We start from the raw sequence: 19,427 nt of genomic DNA, 5'->3' as shown, positions 1-19,427 counted from the left end.
GGGTTGCACCAACTTACTATTAACTATAACTTTAACTATAACAAAATGTCGAATGAACTGTCAAATCTCTAGTTAAAGTCAATAATGGACGCTATAGACGCCATATATCAATAATAGACCTTAAACTTATTCCCCCTTACTAATAAACGTTGTATAAGCTTTGAATAGTTATACAGTGTTTTGTTCCTGTCACACAAGTGACATTTTTAATTGGATTGAAGAAGACAAACTCTATATAACTATTCAAAGCTTATACAGCGTTTATTAGTAAGGGGGATTAACTATAACAATGCCTCTGGTGCAACCCACCCTTAGTTCTTCAGCATAAATTCTAACTTTACGAGTAACTAGCTATTTGACCGAGCTTTGCTCGGTATTCGATAAAACACGAATAAAATGACATTTTCTAAAAATGATTCCTAGCTAGATCGATCTATCGCCCCCGAAACCGCCTATATACTAAATTTCATAAAAATCGTTGGAGCCGATTCCGAGATCCCAATTATATATATATATATATATATATATATATATATATATATATATATATATATATATATATATATATATATATATATATATATATATATATATATATATATATATATATATATATATATATATATATATATATATATATATATATATATATATATATATATAAAGATATAAGATATACCAATACCTCATATAACTACTATAATATGTAATCGTAACGTTTGAGTTCTTAAGCTCTCTGAACTTCAACGACACAAATTTACTGAAAATACACTTTTTAGTTACGCGTAAAATGTATTACATATGTATAAAAAATGTAGAGTATGAACAATGGATTTTTTATAAAATATTATAATGTGCTCAGTGTACACTTTAGAGAATGCTTACCCAAACTTTTTAGTTTTTAGTATGCTGAATTTGAATTGTGATCCAATTAAGATTATGGTTGGATTAAGATATTTTTTAAGTTTACCGAATTAGACCAATACGACCACTTTTTGTTTAGTACGGCCACGCTCTGATAAATATTAGGTGACTGTTCAAGAGTCAAGACACTTATTTATTCGAATCTACTCTTAAAAGGTGAATTAAAATAATATTAAATAAAAAAAACCTTTTAGGCATATTACATTTAAAAATCCAAATCTTTTATTATTATTATTAACTAAAGACCTCCATGATGCAATTTGAAATTCATGATCAGAAAAAAGATACACATCAAAAGGTTACGTAAGTACATAGGAAGTTGAATCGAAAGTGATATGATTTGTATGCAATAGTGAGTAGGAAATATGACAATGTGACAATAGTGCAACGGACCATGTGCAGCCGGCGTAACGTTACGCCACAAACCAGGTCAGCGTTATGTGTTGGTCATTAGGCCACTATTTTGAGGGCAGAAAGCAAAATGCCATAAGAATTCGTTCTTAGCGATCACGACGCACGATCACGACTAGAAAAATAATGAATTAAAGACAGTGGAGATATAAAAGAACTGAAATAAAAAAAAACAGTGACCACAAAATATATTCGCTAGTTTTGATAGTAAAGTTAGATGTCAAAAATGTATGGGATTTGACGGAACGCATCTTTAGTGAAACTATTGAATACAATTTGAGTAAAGGCTTGATTACGTCCACCGATCAAGCGATGTGGTCACTCTTAATAATAAAATGTGTCGTGCGACTCCACAATTGCGCATCGTGATCGTTAACAACAAATGCTACCTATAGTCTATAGAGCCATCCCTTCTAACTTATTGCCAAACCAATCATGTACAGACTTCCGCGTTTCTGCTCGTTACTCTAAGTAGAACAAACAAAAGGTTAGTGCAACGTGATCCAAATATGTAGGGCAATCGAACTCTCAAATACTTTGTAGAGTTGGACCTCAGCAGTTGAACAAGAGCCCTTAAAGTTTAGATTCGATTTTATTCATTATTTCAATATAATATAACATTTACAAGACATTGACGCTTTTTAAGTAAATCGGGAAAAAAGGTTCAATGGCTCGATATATAATTTATACAATTTGTGAATCATCAACAACGAGTCGTGGCCAACTTCTTTTTTTTTTTTTCATATATCAACATACCGTATCAACTATCACTACTATAATAATATAAGTATTATAATTTATTCTTTTTTTAACAAGATATAAAAGTGTTACTCTAGTAGTAGCATTATAAAAGAAAAACACGTGGTATAGTATACAAACAAACAATACAATCATTAAACACATTATACAATGGTGATAGTAGTTGCTAATGGAATGACATATTGTTCTACGACACATTCATCAATGAAATACAGTCGCCTATAAAATTGAATAACTTATTTTTTATAATCAACATTTTTTTTCCAAGTAAGTTGCTGCTGTAGAGTTTAGACTATAGAGTAAGTTACTTACATAATAGCGAATGTTTTAACTTGCAACGTCTGGAATAATAAAAAATTCACCCCATTATTTAATATTTAAATATTTATAAATAAATAAATACATATAAATAATAATAATAATAATATCTATGGACGCTTCACACCACGTCAGTCTGGTCCCGTGCTAAGTACCTGAAGGACTTGTGTTACAGGTACCAGACAACGGAAACATATTTAATACTATACACATATTTAAGATTTTTATTATACGATACACATCCATGACCCAGGAACTTTGAAAACTTTTTGTTCCATCGGCAGGATTCGAACCCGCGACCCCCGGCTTGGGCTACCAACAGCCCACCAACTGAGCCACAGAGGTCGTCAAAATATATTAAATATTGTTTAAAACATTTAACGTTGAAAGTAAGTAGTTTTTATTTATGTCGGTGTTTATGTTACTTGTCTTAATATAATATTATTATGTTTATGTCTTTTTGTGTAATTTTATATGTGTAAAATAAAGTTTTACTTTCTACATTTAAAACTTTACGAAAAAATTAAATGCCGAATAAAATGGCATGATTAAATAGCAGTGAATATTTATTTTAAGTTTCTAATTTGCTAAGCAATTATTTATTTGGCTTATTAATTAGTTACAACTGTTTGTTACGCAACTTTCTTAAGTAAATTAATTCAATTACTAATTGTTTTTTTAGGACCCATTGTCGAGTTACATTCAGGTATAAGCAATTTTCGTTGCATCGCAGTTAAACAAGTTTATTGTTTATTGAAAAACAAGCACTTGTAAGGTTAAGTGTACCCGTTATATTTTAAGTACTGTTGGTGACATGAAGGTTTGTAGCTTGTTTTAGGTCAACAGAATTAAGTGCAGGTACTAAGGTTGCTTGTAAGTTAGCTTGTATAATTGTTAAGTGTATAGCTTTGAATGTCGCTAGCACAGTAATTAAATTAAACAATCCGGAGCCCCCAGCCAAGCCGCTTCTTCGCCGATAAAAATGTATGTAATTGACTTTTATGTTATGTCAATTCCATAATTTTGATTTGCATTTTGTAAAGAAGCGATAAAGAAAACGCTAGCTAGGGGCTCTGTTTCTTGGCCCACAAGTCATAGGACTCATAGGAAGGGTCTACATGTATTACATAATTACAGGTGACAATTCCAGAATTAAAAATCTTGTCCCAGTATTTGAGAATGGTTACTTCACTCTGAAAATACTGTTTAAATCATCCACAATGGATGCAAAGACCTAGTTTTTCCAAATGTATATCCTTCCTTTATTGTATAATTTATTATATTTACTGTTGCTTTTTATAGATTTTATAAAGCGTTTTCATTAAAACAAATGTTTCACTTTACGTGTAGTTATTCATTTCAGCAATCATAAGCACGATAGTTTGGCAGTTTACGTAATTTGTTGATTTGTTTAATTTATCATAGCTAATATAAAAGATCTGTCAGGTATTTTACATACTTAACTTTGTATGGTTGTTAAAAATTAAATCTTTTAAAATCAAATATTAAACAATGAGCTCTTATAATAATTACTAGAATAATTCCAGACGTAGGCAAGTTCTAATAATAATTTCTAATTAAACATGACAGTATTACACGGTGAGTATAAATATCTTCAGCAGAGATAGATAGACAGATAAATAGAAAATATGTAAGCTATGTTTTAATACAGAGACTATTAAATACTAATATAAAATGAGATTAGATGTCTAATCTCATTTTCCTACAAACACAAACTTTCGCCTATATAAAATTGTACACACATTTACTGTACATCAGTTTATTGGCAAGTGCGTTGTATTTTCGCAAGCGGCTGCAACTCACGCAACAAATCGGACCTTACATAACGCGCCGCATATCAAACTGAATTCTCACGGGTATTCTGCACGGGATATTCTGTGGTCACTGGTCGAACCAAAACCCACTTGACTTAAACGAATATTTTTTTTAATATAAAATTAAGGGGCAATCGGGCAAACGAATGATGGAAAGCAAGTTATGCAACCACCGTCGCTCATAGACTCTTTCAAATTACAAGAGTAGCAGGCATTGCCGGCCTTTTAAGAGGGAATACGCTCTGTTCTTAAAGGTTTAGGTCAGGAAGGTTAAGTCGTATTGGACCGGAAATATTTTAACACCAAAATGCGACCTAAATTACATTACAAATTACAACCCATAAGTTTCTTGGCTGCATTGGACGAATATGGATCCCTACGCGTTCGCTTATATTTACCCATCATGTTACATGTCACGTGGAGAGGCCCTATTATAATAATAAGGCGACATTGGAAAAGGTGGGATTCGGTGGGTTTGGCGTTTCTCGCCGACCAGTTCCACATACCGCCGGGATGCTTCAGCTAACTGAGGCACATCCCCAACCAGAGGCACCCATAAAGGGTTTCCCCTGCGTCATCAAAAAAAGTTGGCAATCGGTAGGACTTACATTTTTTTAAATAAAAAGTAAGGGAGCAAACGGGTTACCAGATGGAAAGCAACTGCCGTCGCCCATAGACACTCGCAACATTAGAAGAGCTGTAGGTGCGTTACCGGCCTTTTAGAGGGAATTGGCTCTCTTCTTGAAGGTTTGCACTTTGCAGGTCGTGTCGGTCCGGAAATACTGCTGGTGACAGTTCGTTCTTATTTTACATATCGTCAACGAGGCATCAAGAGTTATTTTTATTGACTTTCTTATAGTCCCTTCGCATTTAAATGCAGCGCTACCAACATTTTCGCAACACGTAACGCCAAGCTGATGCGGAAAGGATTTCGTACATTAATTGTTCACTTCCCCGCTCGTTCCTGTTATATTACGAAGCGTTATTTAATGATAGTGCTGTACACAAATATTACGTTTCATTAACGCATGTTTCCTATGCGTTCTGTTTGTAACGCAATATTGCCTAAACGATTGTAAGGGTTATAAATAGAATAGGATCTAGGAATTGTAGGAATTGTTAAAAAAGAACAAGGTTAATTTTTATGGCAGCAACATCTAGTTGAATTGAACATGCATGATATTAAAATTACTGATAAACTACCTTTGTCAATCTGTCACTTTATCTACTCTACCATAGAAAGAAGCCCTTTGTAGCCATGCTAAACGTGCTAGGGTTTTCCCTGTATACATAGTCACAATGACGTAACTATCAATTTAATATTCGCATCGGAGCTTTACAAAATTGTATCACAATGATAAATATTACGATCACGCAGTGCGCGGATTTTTATCATGCAAAGATCGGACCCGTCTATATGGATACAAAGGAAGCGCATGGTTTGGTTTGGAATCAACTGAGTGTTAGTTTCTACGTTATCTTTGTTTTTTTTTTGTTTCTTCCGCCAAACTCATGTAGTTAAAGTAAACAGTGTTGGTGCAAAAGTGTCCTGACGAAAATCTGTCCACAAATGATGATCGTTGAACATACAGATATATATATATATATATATATATATATATATATATATATATATATATATATATATATATATATATATATATATATATATATATATATATATATATATACTAGCTGTGAACTTCGTGTCACTTTAAAACCAATATTTTAAGACTAAAATCAGCCCAATCCGTTCAGCCGTTTTCGAGTTTTAGCGCGACTAACACATTTGAAAATCCATTTTTATATATAAGATATATACAGACGGACATAATTATAACCTCCTCCATTTTGGAAGTCGATTCGGAAAATCTTTCGAGTTCTAGTGCAAAGTTTTGATTATACAAATGTCTGACTACATACACTTGGTATATTTCAAATGCATGGTTTCAAATTAAAACTTAATAGTATGCATAGTTATAATAATTCTTTAAAATTCATAAATCATATTATCTTTATACAAACCAGAAACTTGACTGCGATATGTGCCCGTGCTATCACTCGTACAACCAGTAGCGGCGATAGGGGAGGTGACGCTGGAAGACCGCCCAGGGCGCCGGATAAAAATGGGCGCCGAAGCCAAACAAAAAGAGAACCGTAACCCCCACACAATACCAGCACCCTGGGCGCTGAAGAAATCTCGCCCAGGGCGCTGGTAACCAAGACGATTTTGATTATACTGCAAATTCGATCAGCCTACCGGACCAGTCTCCAAAAGGAAATAATGACGTGGGAGAGCCATGCTTCGGCACGAACAGGCCGGCTCGACCAGAGGAATACCACGTTCTCACAAAAAACCGGCGTGAAACAGCGCTTACGCTGTGTTTCGCCGAGTGTGTGAGTTTACCGGAGGCCCAATCCCCTACCCTATTCCTTAGAAGGGAATAGGGGAGGGTAGGGACCCTCCCCTATTCCCTTCCCTTCCCATCCCTACCCTTCTCTATTACCCTATTCCCTCTTAAAAGGCCAGCAACGCACCTGCAGCTCTTCTGATGCTGCAAGTTTCCATGGGCGACGGAAGTTGCTTTCCATCAGGCGACCTGTTTGCTCGTTTGGCCAAAAAAAAAAAACAATCATAAAGAGCTCTATTTTTCTGAACGAAGATACTTCTTAGTTTTGAAGGCGTGTGTAGTTGTATTTTATGGAGCTGTATTAAGTGCCTCATATCATATACCTAAACTTTAGAACTTGTGACTAAGTTTATTGTGTGCATCAAGTCTCAAGGGCTGACGACGCGGATGAAGAAACAAAGCTTTATTTATATTCCGATCACAATGTTTTGTTCTATTTTAAATATTGTTTGTTTTTTATTACGAGCAGTTTTCCTCAACTTACAAAATAATATCTAAAACGCGCTGAGAAAACAAAACAAAACGTGTTTTTAACTTTAACAACTTTTGAAGCGTTTTAATCATGTTTAGTATACTTACCTAGTTGGTAAAAGGTGAATGCCCAAAAAAACCCATAGCCGATTAAAATAATTTATATGCAGCAAAGTAGACCATTAATAGTAGATTGTAAATATGTAACTCATTTTATTCAAAACCATAACCGAAACGGATAATTTGAAAAAATAAATCTGAGATTTTGAGACAGCGCTTTGAATCAACTTTGTTTTTTTCTTTGTTTTTGTGTTTTCCTCGTAAAAACGATGGTGACACGTATAAGAATATACTATTTAGAGAAAATAAATTCAAAACCGGCCAAGTGCGTGTCAGGCCACGCGCAATATAAGGTTCCGTAGTACCGCTAGTTTTTGATATTTTTTGAATGGTCAATGAATGTACATATTTTATAACATGTTATACATTACTAACAACATCATCTCAGTAACGTTTGTAAAGGAATTTAAATTATAAGTTCCTTTAATACTTCTCCGAATAGTTACATTTTTATGTTGATCGACTATTACTCTAATGCTAAGTACTCATATACGGTTTTGCTCGATACTCCGAATCGAAGGAAATGACATATTTAATTCCATCGAGCCGGCTCGAAGCGTGCCTTCTAGCTGTCAGTTTTGCGGTCTACACCGTGTTTATTGCTCGATTTGGAGTAAAAGTATCGAGCAAAACCGTATGTCAGTACTTAGCATATAACTTATGAAGTCTTCTTAGCCGTGATAGTTTTTCTTTTAAATTAAGCACATTTCCTACTCTCATGAATATTTTTCCAGAAGCAACCGTTTAGCTGGTACTTGGAAGCACTGCAGGACTTTTTTTTTCCACTTTAAAACTTCATATTTCACATCTCTAAATCGGAAAATGATAATATGTTATACTTACTCATAATATTTTTAAAAAACATATCCAACGATACCTCACACATTGGGGTGGACGCGAAAAAAAAACTCATCCCCGCTAAAATATGCGTAGGGGAGGTACTTACCTTAAACATTTTTTTTTAAAGATCTTATATACCATTTTGTCGGCATCATTAATATGTGCATTCATGCCGAATTACAGCTTTGTAGGTCCTATAGTCTCTGAGTAAAACCGTGGACAGACAGACGTACAGACGGACGGACAGACCGAAACTATAAGTGTAAGTACTCACATACGGTTTTGCTCGATCGAGCAATCATGTAGAGTAAAAACTACGGCTCGGGCTTTCGTACACACATTCAGCATTGCTCGATAGTTTTACTCCTGTTCGAAGGAAATTAGCTACGAATAATAAAACTAGTGTCAAAAAAATTAGCAAGCCGGCTCGATTCGAGCCTTCAAACTGGTTTAATGCGAGTCTTCGAGCTGTGGGTTTTGCGGTCCACACGGTGGTTTTTGCTCGATTTCGAGTAAAACTATCGAGCAAAACCGTATGTGAGTACTTAGCATAAGAGTTCCTTGTTGACTACGGAACCCTAAAACGAGATGTCTTATATTTATTTTATGAGTAATCTAAATCACACGTGGCTTTTCACTGTATTCTGTACCGGTTGTATCACGGGGAGTGCTCTTAGGAATTGTTCGGAACCATACCTCCTGCAACTTTTCGCACTCATTCCACGCAAAAAATATACCATCCTCATCACTTTGATGAGTGCCAGTCTTCCGCAGTACGTTTTTCGGAAGAAAGCGTATTCCCTCTTAAACGCACCTAAATTCACCTTTGATGTTGCTACCTTTGAGAAAATTTTCAAGGAAATTATGATTGTATAGTTTGACATATGATTATTATTTATAGCTTACATCTTGATAAACAATAGACCGTACGTATCGTTTCAGAAAGAAACCCCCAACCTTTCTCACAAGGTACTTATCGGCTATTGAACTGTACTGAGTCTTATTACCAGTTATAGAATAATCTGGAAGGCAGAGCTGTTTAGAAAGCGGTGGCGTTGCGCTTGCTTAATGCGAGGCACGTTTGGCTTTCGTATGGAGCACCAAGGATTCGAAGACCCTAGGTGATATTGTGTAACTAATTAAACATTCTTATGTACTAACTCCGTGCCTAGTACTTTAAACTATTGTAAATAAAGGCAATATTTTTTATTTAAAAGTATTACGCTCAATTTACACCGTCGCGGAATGAAATCGAATGGCTTTTTGTAACGAAATACTTAACACAATGAACTTTATGTCAACAGTAACACAAATTAAATACGAGCCAAAAAATTGGACGCGCGTCTTCCGGGGAGTTCTCGAGAATTCTCCGGTGTCAATTCCCGCGTCATCAGGCGAAATTGACGCTTCCATTCCGTTCCATTCCTTTCCATTCCGCAGCGGTATAAATTGAGCCTAAAAGTTCAAAAGAAACCTACGAAATTAAGTTCTAGATCGCGATAAACTAGAGTGACTCTACTTTTGGCTTTCGTAATCAGTTTTGTTTACTCTCTTTGTTGCTCTTATAATCAGCTGTACGAGCATTCAAGCATTTCAAACTTCAAAAAATTAACCAATCAACGACGCTAGTGAAAAATAAACTGCTGTTGAAACCCTCAAAAAACCGGCCATAAGGGTTCCTTTAGCCAACTTTACATTGATAATTAGGTATGTACGATGAACTTAGAAAAAAGGGAGACTTAAAAAGGCCTTAATTTGTTAATGGCTTTTATAATATAGTGACGAAATCATTATAAAATAGGCTATAGAACCAAGACATTTCGCAGTTATCTAGGTTTACATAAATTTACTTAGAAATTACTGTTTACAATAATTTGCCTTCTACTTTTTTAAATGCGGCTCTTTAATTAATATTCGCATGATAATAACGGGCGTGTATATTATGTATTCACGCATACATTGTACATAAATACGAGCAACGCACAAATTCAGCAGTCACAACCTTTCGCTTTAATATAAACCGCCTTGTACTAGTTTTTTAAAGTTTTAATTACACACGTCATTTCATTTGTTTCGATCAACAATTGAACGCCAATTTTCGTGTAAAAATTTGACTGTCATTGAATTGAAGATATTATCTATACTATTACTTTAATAATAAACAGCGAAAGAATTTCTTTGTTTGTTTGTTTGAACGCGCTAATCTCAGGAAGTACTGGTCCGATTTGAAAAATTATTTTAATGTTAGATAGCCCATTTATCGAGGAAGGCTGTAGGCTATACTTTATCACGCTAAGACTTATAGGAGCGAAGAAATAGAAGAAAATGTGGAAAAAGCGGGGGATTTTTTTGAAATTGCTTATTATCTTAAGAACTACTGGAGCAATTTTTATGTTATTTGGCACACATGAAGAATAGACCTCGTGAAGGGACATAGGCTATTTTTGCGGAATATTGTACGGTTTCAGTGAAATTCCTAAATTACGCGGGCGAAGCCGCGCTGAACATCTAGTGAGCGGATGAAGTGGCTAACTAACATATTTACAACATAAGAGCAATTCCTCATTTTGAACAAACCCTGTAACTTACCTTCTTCATCTATCTTATTGGGAGCTGTGTCACAGTTTTGACTAGTACAGCTCCCAAGTCCCAACGCTAAAATCACTGATCTCGTATTGAAATTAAATATGCCTTATTTATAAGCTTTTCAATGTATATGATTTGAAATAAAAAAATAATTATAATTATTAATTATTAGTTCTGCCAATTAAAAAAAATGGAATAGATATGTTAACTAAACACACCGGCAAAATTAGAGGAACATAACAAAATTTTAAGTTTTTTTTAAATTGTTCACTGATTTTTATATATTTATTTATTTATTTACTAATTGATTATTAAAAAATAAATTGTATATAAATTTAGGGCATAAAAATGTGAAAAATAGAAAAAAATCAGCAAAAATCAAAAAATTAAGAAAATCTTTGAAATTTCAGTAGTAAGTTTTTAAGATAAATTCTCCATTTTTATTAAAGAAATGCCATGTTAAAAGCGTGTAATGCCTTCTATGGATCTCAAGAGGACCTGGATACGCCATTCCATGCTTGTATTTTAATTGTCAATCATTTCCTGTGGGATATTCTCCTACTCCTCCAGTAGCGCCAACTCGAGCTACTGGACACATTTTGGAGCTCGTACCGTTCACCTATTGATGTGCCACACGTCTTCAATCGGATCCACATCCGTAGACCACGCTGGCCTCTCCACCTGGGCTACGCCAGCATCGTTTAGGTAATAATGCCCGATTTTCTTACTCTATGGACGCACATAAAATTGAAATTACTACCTAAAACTGTGTAAAAGGCACACCATGCAGTTCCAGGATGTCGGTGTTATAGCCCTGTACTGTCAAAGTACCATCATCTATAATCATCAGCTCCATGCGGGCTCCAAATCATATGCAACTCCAAACCATTACGAAGCCTGCATCATAGGCCACTGTTTCCGGTAAGTTTGATGGCCTGTAGCTTTCCTTATGATTTATCCACATTCTTTATCGCCTGTCAATACAATGTACACAGAATTTACTCCCATCACTGTACAGCACAAGATTTCACTCACTTGTCTAATTTTGATGTTCACGCGCAAATCTTAGCCTGGCTCTTCGGTGTCCTGTCTCAAGTTTTGGTGCCCTTGCTGGCACTTTTGAGTTTAATTTAACTTCTTTGAGTCTTCTTCTTACTGTACAATCACTTACACGTTCATCTTGGACCTGTTCCGACAGGTTTCGTGTCTGCATAGCAGTTTGAGGTCGATTTCTTAAGTTTTGTTTCCTTACAAAATGGTCATCCTGAACTATTGTCACCCGATATCTGCCTTGTTCTCATCTCCGAACGTAAGATCCAGTCTCTCTGAAGCGTTGAAAGTTACGATGAACCACGGAAGCCGACACACCTAAGGCCTGACTGACCGAACGGTAGGTGTGACCTTTCTCTATCGTGGTTACAGCTCTAGCTGTTGCAGATGCTGGGAAATCACTAATTTTGTATCTAAGCAATGTGTTCTTCCAAAAACCAAACAATCAAATGAGCTGAGCACACCTTGCACCCCGCTAAAACGCCATTCTTATCAGGAACACTTACAACGTCAATAATCGAAAAATACTTATTAGGGCATAATTGGTATAAAAACCTGTCAACTTGCCAGTTTTGTTCAATATTTTATTTCTTGAATGAGCTTAGAAGCTATAAAAAAGGCTTTCAGACAGCCCGACCCACTTGAGTTCAAGTTTTGGCCCTTTTTACCTATGTTCCGCTAATTTTGCCAGTGTGTGTAGATGATGAAAATGATATCATTTTCATCATCTAGTTAACATATCTAGCTATACATAGTATCCACATTTTTTTATTTAAAATCATTTTCCTGGTCCTAAAGCCTCCATTTAGGTAAAAACGATGGTTGTTATTTACCCAATTCATCAACACATGTATCGTATTAGTTTGACACTTTATGAGAATTCAATTTTACTAGAGATCGCCCAATGGTCGAAATTCGACCTTAGTTTCAACGACATTAGGACCAAAGAGAATGTCATATACTACGTAACAATTAGGACTACTACGTTTAATTAATAAAAAAATATTGACTTTATCATATTTTTTTTCAACTCTCGTCTCTGGGACTCAGCTGATCTCAGACTGGCGGTGTAAAGCGTTGTCTAATAGTAGGTATCTAAGATTCAATTAAAAGAAAACTATAATCCATATTTTTCAATTTGTCAACTTCTTGTCAACCGACTTCAACCATAAATAAAAGTGTATAATTCGTATGTATAGGTTTGTCACTCAAAAATCTGTCATCTTCTTGAGTGTGCGTATTGTAGTGTGTGTAATGTTTTATTTGTTGAAAAAATGTGTGATAAAAGCATAATTTCGAAATAATATTAGCTCGATGCACTTCTTCACCGCATATTTCGTCAAAAGGGATACAAAGTTTTTCTATCTAACTAAATCTTACAAAAAATATTTTTGTAAGATTTAGTTAGATTGGCCTATTTGAGTTCTAACGACCATTAGTTAATCTTAACATAACTACAGATTTCTAGATTACTGCTAATAGACAGTTGTAAGGTCATTAAAAAAGGCAGTAGATTAATAAAACGTGAAGTAACTGTTTCAAAATGTCAAGAGAACGGCGTTTTAAGAAGTATTTAGTACTCGATGTGTTAGATAATGACAAGGAGAAGTTATAAGTTGTTTATATTACAAACATATAACTCTGATTAAAAAGACAAGTCAGAGTGTAACTTTGAGAGTAGGTAACTCCTTTAATATTTATCAAAAATATAAGTCTGACAGGTTCTTATTACTTTTACTTTTCTTAGGAAGGTAATAATATAACCAAACCTTGACTGACCGATGATAACACATCTACATATAAATAAAAATTATTATGTTAGCATAAATCAATAGGCGTGATAGTTTTACGTAAAGTGTACCACAAAAGTTATTTTAATCCCTTTGTCCTCTAAGGGTTTGCATCTACCTCACTTTCTCTGCAACACCCTAAGGTTCCGCTGGAAGAAAATACCACGAGGCATTAAGCCCGCTTTGCACAACAACGTGCAAAAGTTTTAAATAATAATAATAAAGTGCTCAGGTTATGGGGATATACTGGGGCTCGTTTCGCTCGCCCTGATTAATAATTGGTTGGATTTTCTCTCTGAATATTTACCCCCTGGAAACATTAATACGTGAACAAAGTTAACTACCTATAACTTGTAAGTAGAATCTAGATAAAATGCAGATTGCCTATATGTTAAGCGAAAACAGAACATGTTTTGTCAAACATTAGTGACCTTACCTTATGTAACAGTTTTACACAACGCCGTTGCAGCCAAGGTTAAGGAATTGTAAATTTGACATAGCACAGATAAATATTAAGCGAAGTTCAAACACACGATCAATTCTCGTTACTCAGGAAACAGTATCCATGATGAAAATCATTAGTATTTACACACACAAACACTTAAATTAAAATTGTTTAACTTAGAAGTTCACACAGCAAAAGCTTACTTAATTTTTCGCTTTTGTCACTTTGTGAAAAAATTAGAACGTGAGAATAAAGAAGTCAAAATTGGGTTTCTTTATCTCATAGAAATGCGTTGAGAAATGAAACAAGATTAGTAGAATTAAGGCGACGCCTTGGTAATTTGGCTGTAGCGATATCGATTTTTCTCAGCAATGACTAAAGCTAAGAAATTAAAGTTCATTGTCAGTATTCATCATGTCTGTGTCTTTGAATTACCCATAGCATAACTTCTTCAACTTTTATAACACAGAATAATTATTCAAAACACAGTAGAATAATTATTTATTACTTAACATCGTGCTGGTGAAATTAGTACTAGATTACTAACGGCCTGGTTGAAGGCTAAGAATGTGCTAACTAGGCTACCTCTCTTTGCATGTCTTCAAATACTGTCGTTTCAGGCACTTACAGTACCTATTTCAAAAGTGGATACTTCGTTCTTTAATAATATCGCAAATGTGTCTGCTTCTTTATCAGTTTGATATTTCTTCACGCCCAAATTGCTCAACCGATTTTGCTCAAAATTTTTATAGAGATACTTTAAGTCCCGGGAAATGACATAGGATACTTTTCGTCCCAGAAAAATTTACGTTCTCCGCGCGATAAACAAATTTTGGCGGAGTTGTTGCAGCCACCGGATTTTGTTCTTTTTGCATGATATGAGTTTTACGAAGGTAATTATGCGTAACTATGTATGATACAGTTTAAATAAATTATGTAACAAGTTTGTTCACCCGTAATAACCGATCTATGAAATAGCTTTAGCAATAATAATATTGTAAATCATTGCATGATGTTTTAGCAAATTTTACTAAGTATATTAGTTTAATGACCAGATGTAGCTTGAAACTGAGATATCTTTAAAGAGCCTCTCTATAATTTAAATTTTTTGTATTAAACTGTAAGATGAGATTTTTAAATATTATATATATTATAATATCTTTAGTATAGGTTTTAGTAACGGCAACTTCAACAAGAAACTGCCAGAAATAGTGCTCACCATATAGGAATCAATTAAGAATCCTTACCAGAAGCCTAACTGGGCACTGCAAGCTCAATAAGCACCTTAACAGAATAGATTCTGCGAGGAGGAGGACGGGACAACTATACACCTCCTCCTCGACTGTCCTGCTCTACTACAGAGCAGGAACAGACACCTCGGTTGCTACGAATACTCATCCACAGAGGAAATTAGTGACACCAACCCCAACCGCATCGTTCAATTTATGCAACACATGCAACAGTGTTTTAGTTGCTACGTTTTAGCTCTCCTCTGAATGATCAAATCTTTAAAAAGTCAAACTCTACTTTTTCTCTTCTTAGTTTTTTTTCTAATTAAAGGACTTTATCGTAAAACGATAATGCCGTTTCTCTTTTTAGTTTAGGTGTAGATAAGATTATTGTCTAGACTCTAAAATCTAGACTAGATAATTATCTATTGGATAAGATTATTTACTATACTAAAATAGATTTTGTAAATTATTGTAAACGTAGAGGTTAAAAAAATAGCTGGACTTTTTTAAGATTGAAAAAGACTATTTAGATTTTTTTTCTATTTTGTCGTAACATTAAATGGGATTATTTACTATAAATTACTATATTGCTATTTGTAGTGGAACACGCAACAATAATTTTATCGTTACGTAGAACGACGATTTCAATCAGTTTGTATACATGATGTCATTACTAGGACTACGTTTTTCTTTTTTTTGTATTTTACTATTAGAATAAACTATTTACTATAAACACTATAATGGTGTTTCTAGTGGCACGCAATAGTGTTTTTGTCGTTACGTAGAGCGACGATTTAAGAGGGCGACTTAACCCTAAAGTGTCGATTTTATAATTCATTTTTATACTTGAAAATAAGCCCCGAATTGTTTCATTTTGTAAAATTAGATACTACATTATGTTTCCGAGAATTCGATCTGAGCAAAAACACGATATCTTAAAATTTTCTCGATAGAAAAAAATCACAAAGATGCATCTAATTTTCACGAATTTTTCATTTATTGCCATAACCGTGCATTGAACTAAGTTAATATTTTAACACATTGTATAAAATTCTAGCTTTGAGAGATCAACCTAGCGGATTTTTAAAATGTTGTATATTTATCGACTTATTGAGAAAAACTAATTTGGCGATGAATCCGCGTCGTTCTTTTTCACCTGGCATATGAAAGACGGGCGTGAGTGTGAAGAGAGAATGACGATGTTTGATTTTTGGGGTTAGTCGCCCTCTTAAAAAAACGTCATTACTGGGAATACGCTGTTTTGTATTTTCTATTAGATTCCACTATTTACTATAAACGATAAAATGGTATTTGTAGTGGCACACGCAACACTCAACAGTGTTTTTGTCGTTACGTAGAGGCCAGCAATGAGCCGTGGCGTTACGTTCGCGTTGTGCATTCTGTACGTTACTGACACGGAAATGGTTCCTGGTGAAGTAATCCGTCAGAAACCATTGTATACCGCTGCTGTAATATCTGTCAAATGTCAGGGCATGTATGGCCTAGTGCCTTTGTCATACGTAAACAGTATATTGGTTGCAATATAATCTTGTAATAACTACTAGTTTTTGTATTATGTTGTCTGTTGCTGAAATCTCCGTGAAATGTCAAGTCAAGCCTGTTGTAATATATTTTTTTAATCACACTGAAGTCTGCGTGATATGTCAGGTCTTAATAGGCATGTAGAGTAAAAAATGCGCGTTAAAGGCCTTTGTATAAAAAACTGGGCAAAATATATTTTTGTAATGTAAGTTTTTGAATACTGCTACAGAAATGTCCATGTAATGTTAGTTCATGTATGGCTTAGCCAGGCTTAGCTTTTGTCATAATATAGTTTTGCCTACAAGTAGAGTAGATTTTGTAGACTTTGTTTTTGTATAGCTACTGAAATCTGCGCAACTGTCAGGCCGGTAAAGGCTTGTAGACTTACGTATGATTTGTAATAAAAGAACAAGAAAGTAGGTACTAATTGCTATAAAAGACTAGTGTTTATGTTCACGTACGGATTACTTGGTAAAATATACTTTGTTTTGTGATTATTACTGCTTGTATTAAGTATTACCAAAAGCATAAAAATATACCAAGCAATGAATGTATTTTCAAAGTCGTTAGATAGATATTATCTTTTCAAGAAAATTGAGAAAATATAGTTGTTCTGCTAAAATGTGAAGAACATACAGCAAAACCGCACAGCAGGAAACTATTTATAAGATTTTGTTAAACATTTTACTAATTTTTAGTAATATTAAAGTTTTCTTTTTCAGTTGTTAACTGACAAGCATTTAAACTTTATGCGAAGCTTTTCTGAATAAACATCTTATAAACATACTTAACTTTCATTTATTAAATCCTTTAACGACCATACCCTATATATTTAAGAAACACGTAGCTGAACATAAACAAACATATTCACTACAAAATAAAATTAAAACGAACATTCACTCACCTCAGTGCACTATTTATATTGTTTATAGTCGTAAATATTTTACACTATCACATACAAGTACTATAAATCGCTTGTTACAAAACAGTTTTATAACGAAACTAAGTAAGTACGATGCACTCTGAATAGAAATGAACAACACTGACGCGTGCGTGCGGTTGGAAGGTTCGGCTCGGACTGTAGGTAGCCACTGGCTGCGAAGGCTGTATGAAAGGACCAAGTTGGGAGAAAACGCTCTGAAAATTGTGAGAGCAAGAGACAAAGTCAATTTCTAAGACGGTATTTATCTGTGTCAAAATACTATTCTTATGGACATTACAAGAAAAGAGCAGTATCTAAGTATGTATGTATACAATTTCCATCATTATTTTGAAGATTGTAGAAAGTCGCTTCTGAGCTTATGTATATAAAATGAATATTAAAAATAATATAATAAAATATATAAATAATAATATAAAAATACTTACCTAAATTTAAATATTTACTCTAAAGAAAACAGAAATGAGAAAATTAATTTCAGTCATATTTTCTTCATCCCTCTTTTAGTCAAACTTTTCTTCGCTTCTGATAATCCTTATTCCAAAATGTAGAGAAAGCATTTGAATCAATAGTAAATCATGCTCATGCTTATCAATACTTATATAAGCTGTAATCAATTAAGCTGTACGACATTTTCAAGTAAATCTACACATGATTTATTGCAAGCTAAACAATAATTTTTAACTTTTTTTAATTTTTAACTTTTTTTAATTTTTAAAAAGCTTAATAACAAGTTTTAAATTATATTTCATTGTGATAAAGGCGGTTTTGATAATGCGACAAGTAATTCTGCTGTCATATTTTTTATCTAAGGGTAGGTAAGCAAAATAATTGATGGAAACATTGGAAACAGTTTTCGTACGAGAAAAGTAACGCCATCTAGATCAATGTCCTCAATGTCAAAATGGCAGTGGCGCAATCTGGTGCCCGTGGTAAATTGATGGGGCCAGCTATCAGTAAAAATTTAATAATAAAACAGGTATAGGTGTACCAGGATCTGATGGCAAATTACGATGGCAGATTTTCAAAAAATATCCTTGGTCATTGGATAATTTTTATATTTGCATGTTTCACACACAGAATAAGCTGCTATAAGAAAAAAAAAAGGATCAAAATGTTTTACTCTAATTACCCCGGTATTGCTAAAGTCAATTTATTTTCTCACTTTTTGCCATTAGACTCTGGTAGACCTACTCGTATACAATCAATGGATAAAAATATTTCTGGGATCGCGGCCTCTTGGGAAGGATACCTCATGGGTCGGGACTCGGGAGCCCATGTAATTTTGTTTGCCTGCAACTCTATTGTTACGCCACTGCCTTAGGGTCAGTTCAAATTACAACGAGACGAAGCGACACGAATCACGATGCATTTGTGAAAAAGCCATTCAAATCTGAACTTATATTAACTAGGTACACAAGAAGATACTGTTGAAGGCTGTTTATTCCAAAAAACAGGTCATTTAAAATTGCATCGTATCGCCTTTGGGATCATCCATTAAGTACGTCACACGATTTTCATGACTTTTTGGCCCGAGTGGTGTGACGTCACAAGTTTACAATTTTAAATGTAAAAATTAAAACCACCTCAATATTACAAATTACGTTAAATTTAATTTATTAAATTTCAAATGTGATGTCACAAAACTTAGGACTCATCCCCTTTCCTTGTCACACCATGTCACACTTCGTCGAACGAAAGGGGGGAGGCCCTTTAGGTTTGACATACTTTATGGATGGCCCCTTTTTCACGT

The 19,427-nt window shown here is 34.3% G+C and overlaps 1 protein-coding gene across 1 annotated transcript in view; it reads right to left on the bottom strand.

Annotated features, from left to right (window-relative positions):
- Positions 1-17,799, bottom strand: part of LOC121731306 (pancreatic triacylglycerol lipase-like) — a 55,186-nt gene extending 37,387 nt beyond the window's left edge. Inside the window, exon 1 of the mRNA XM_042120686.1 lies at positions 17,639-17,799. The gene's annotated coding sequence lies outside the window, so the exon portion shown is untranslated. The remainder of the gene's footprint in view (positions 1-17,638) is intronic.
- Positions 17,800-19,427: the final 1,628 nt, after the last annotated feature.

The sequence above is a fragment of the Aricia agestis genome, chromosome 10, assembly GCF_905147365.1.
Source record: "Aricia agestis chromosome 10, ilAriAges1.1, whole genome shotgun sequence".
In the NCBI taxonomy this organism is placed as follows: domain Eukaryota; kingdom Metazoa; phylum Arthropoda; class Insecta; order Lepidoptera; family Lycaenidae; genus Aricia; species Aricia agestis.
The sequence above is the reverse complement of the archived record's forward strand: the minus strand, read 5'-3'. Positions and strand labels throughout refer to the sequence as shown.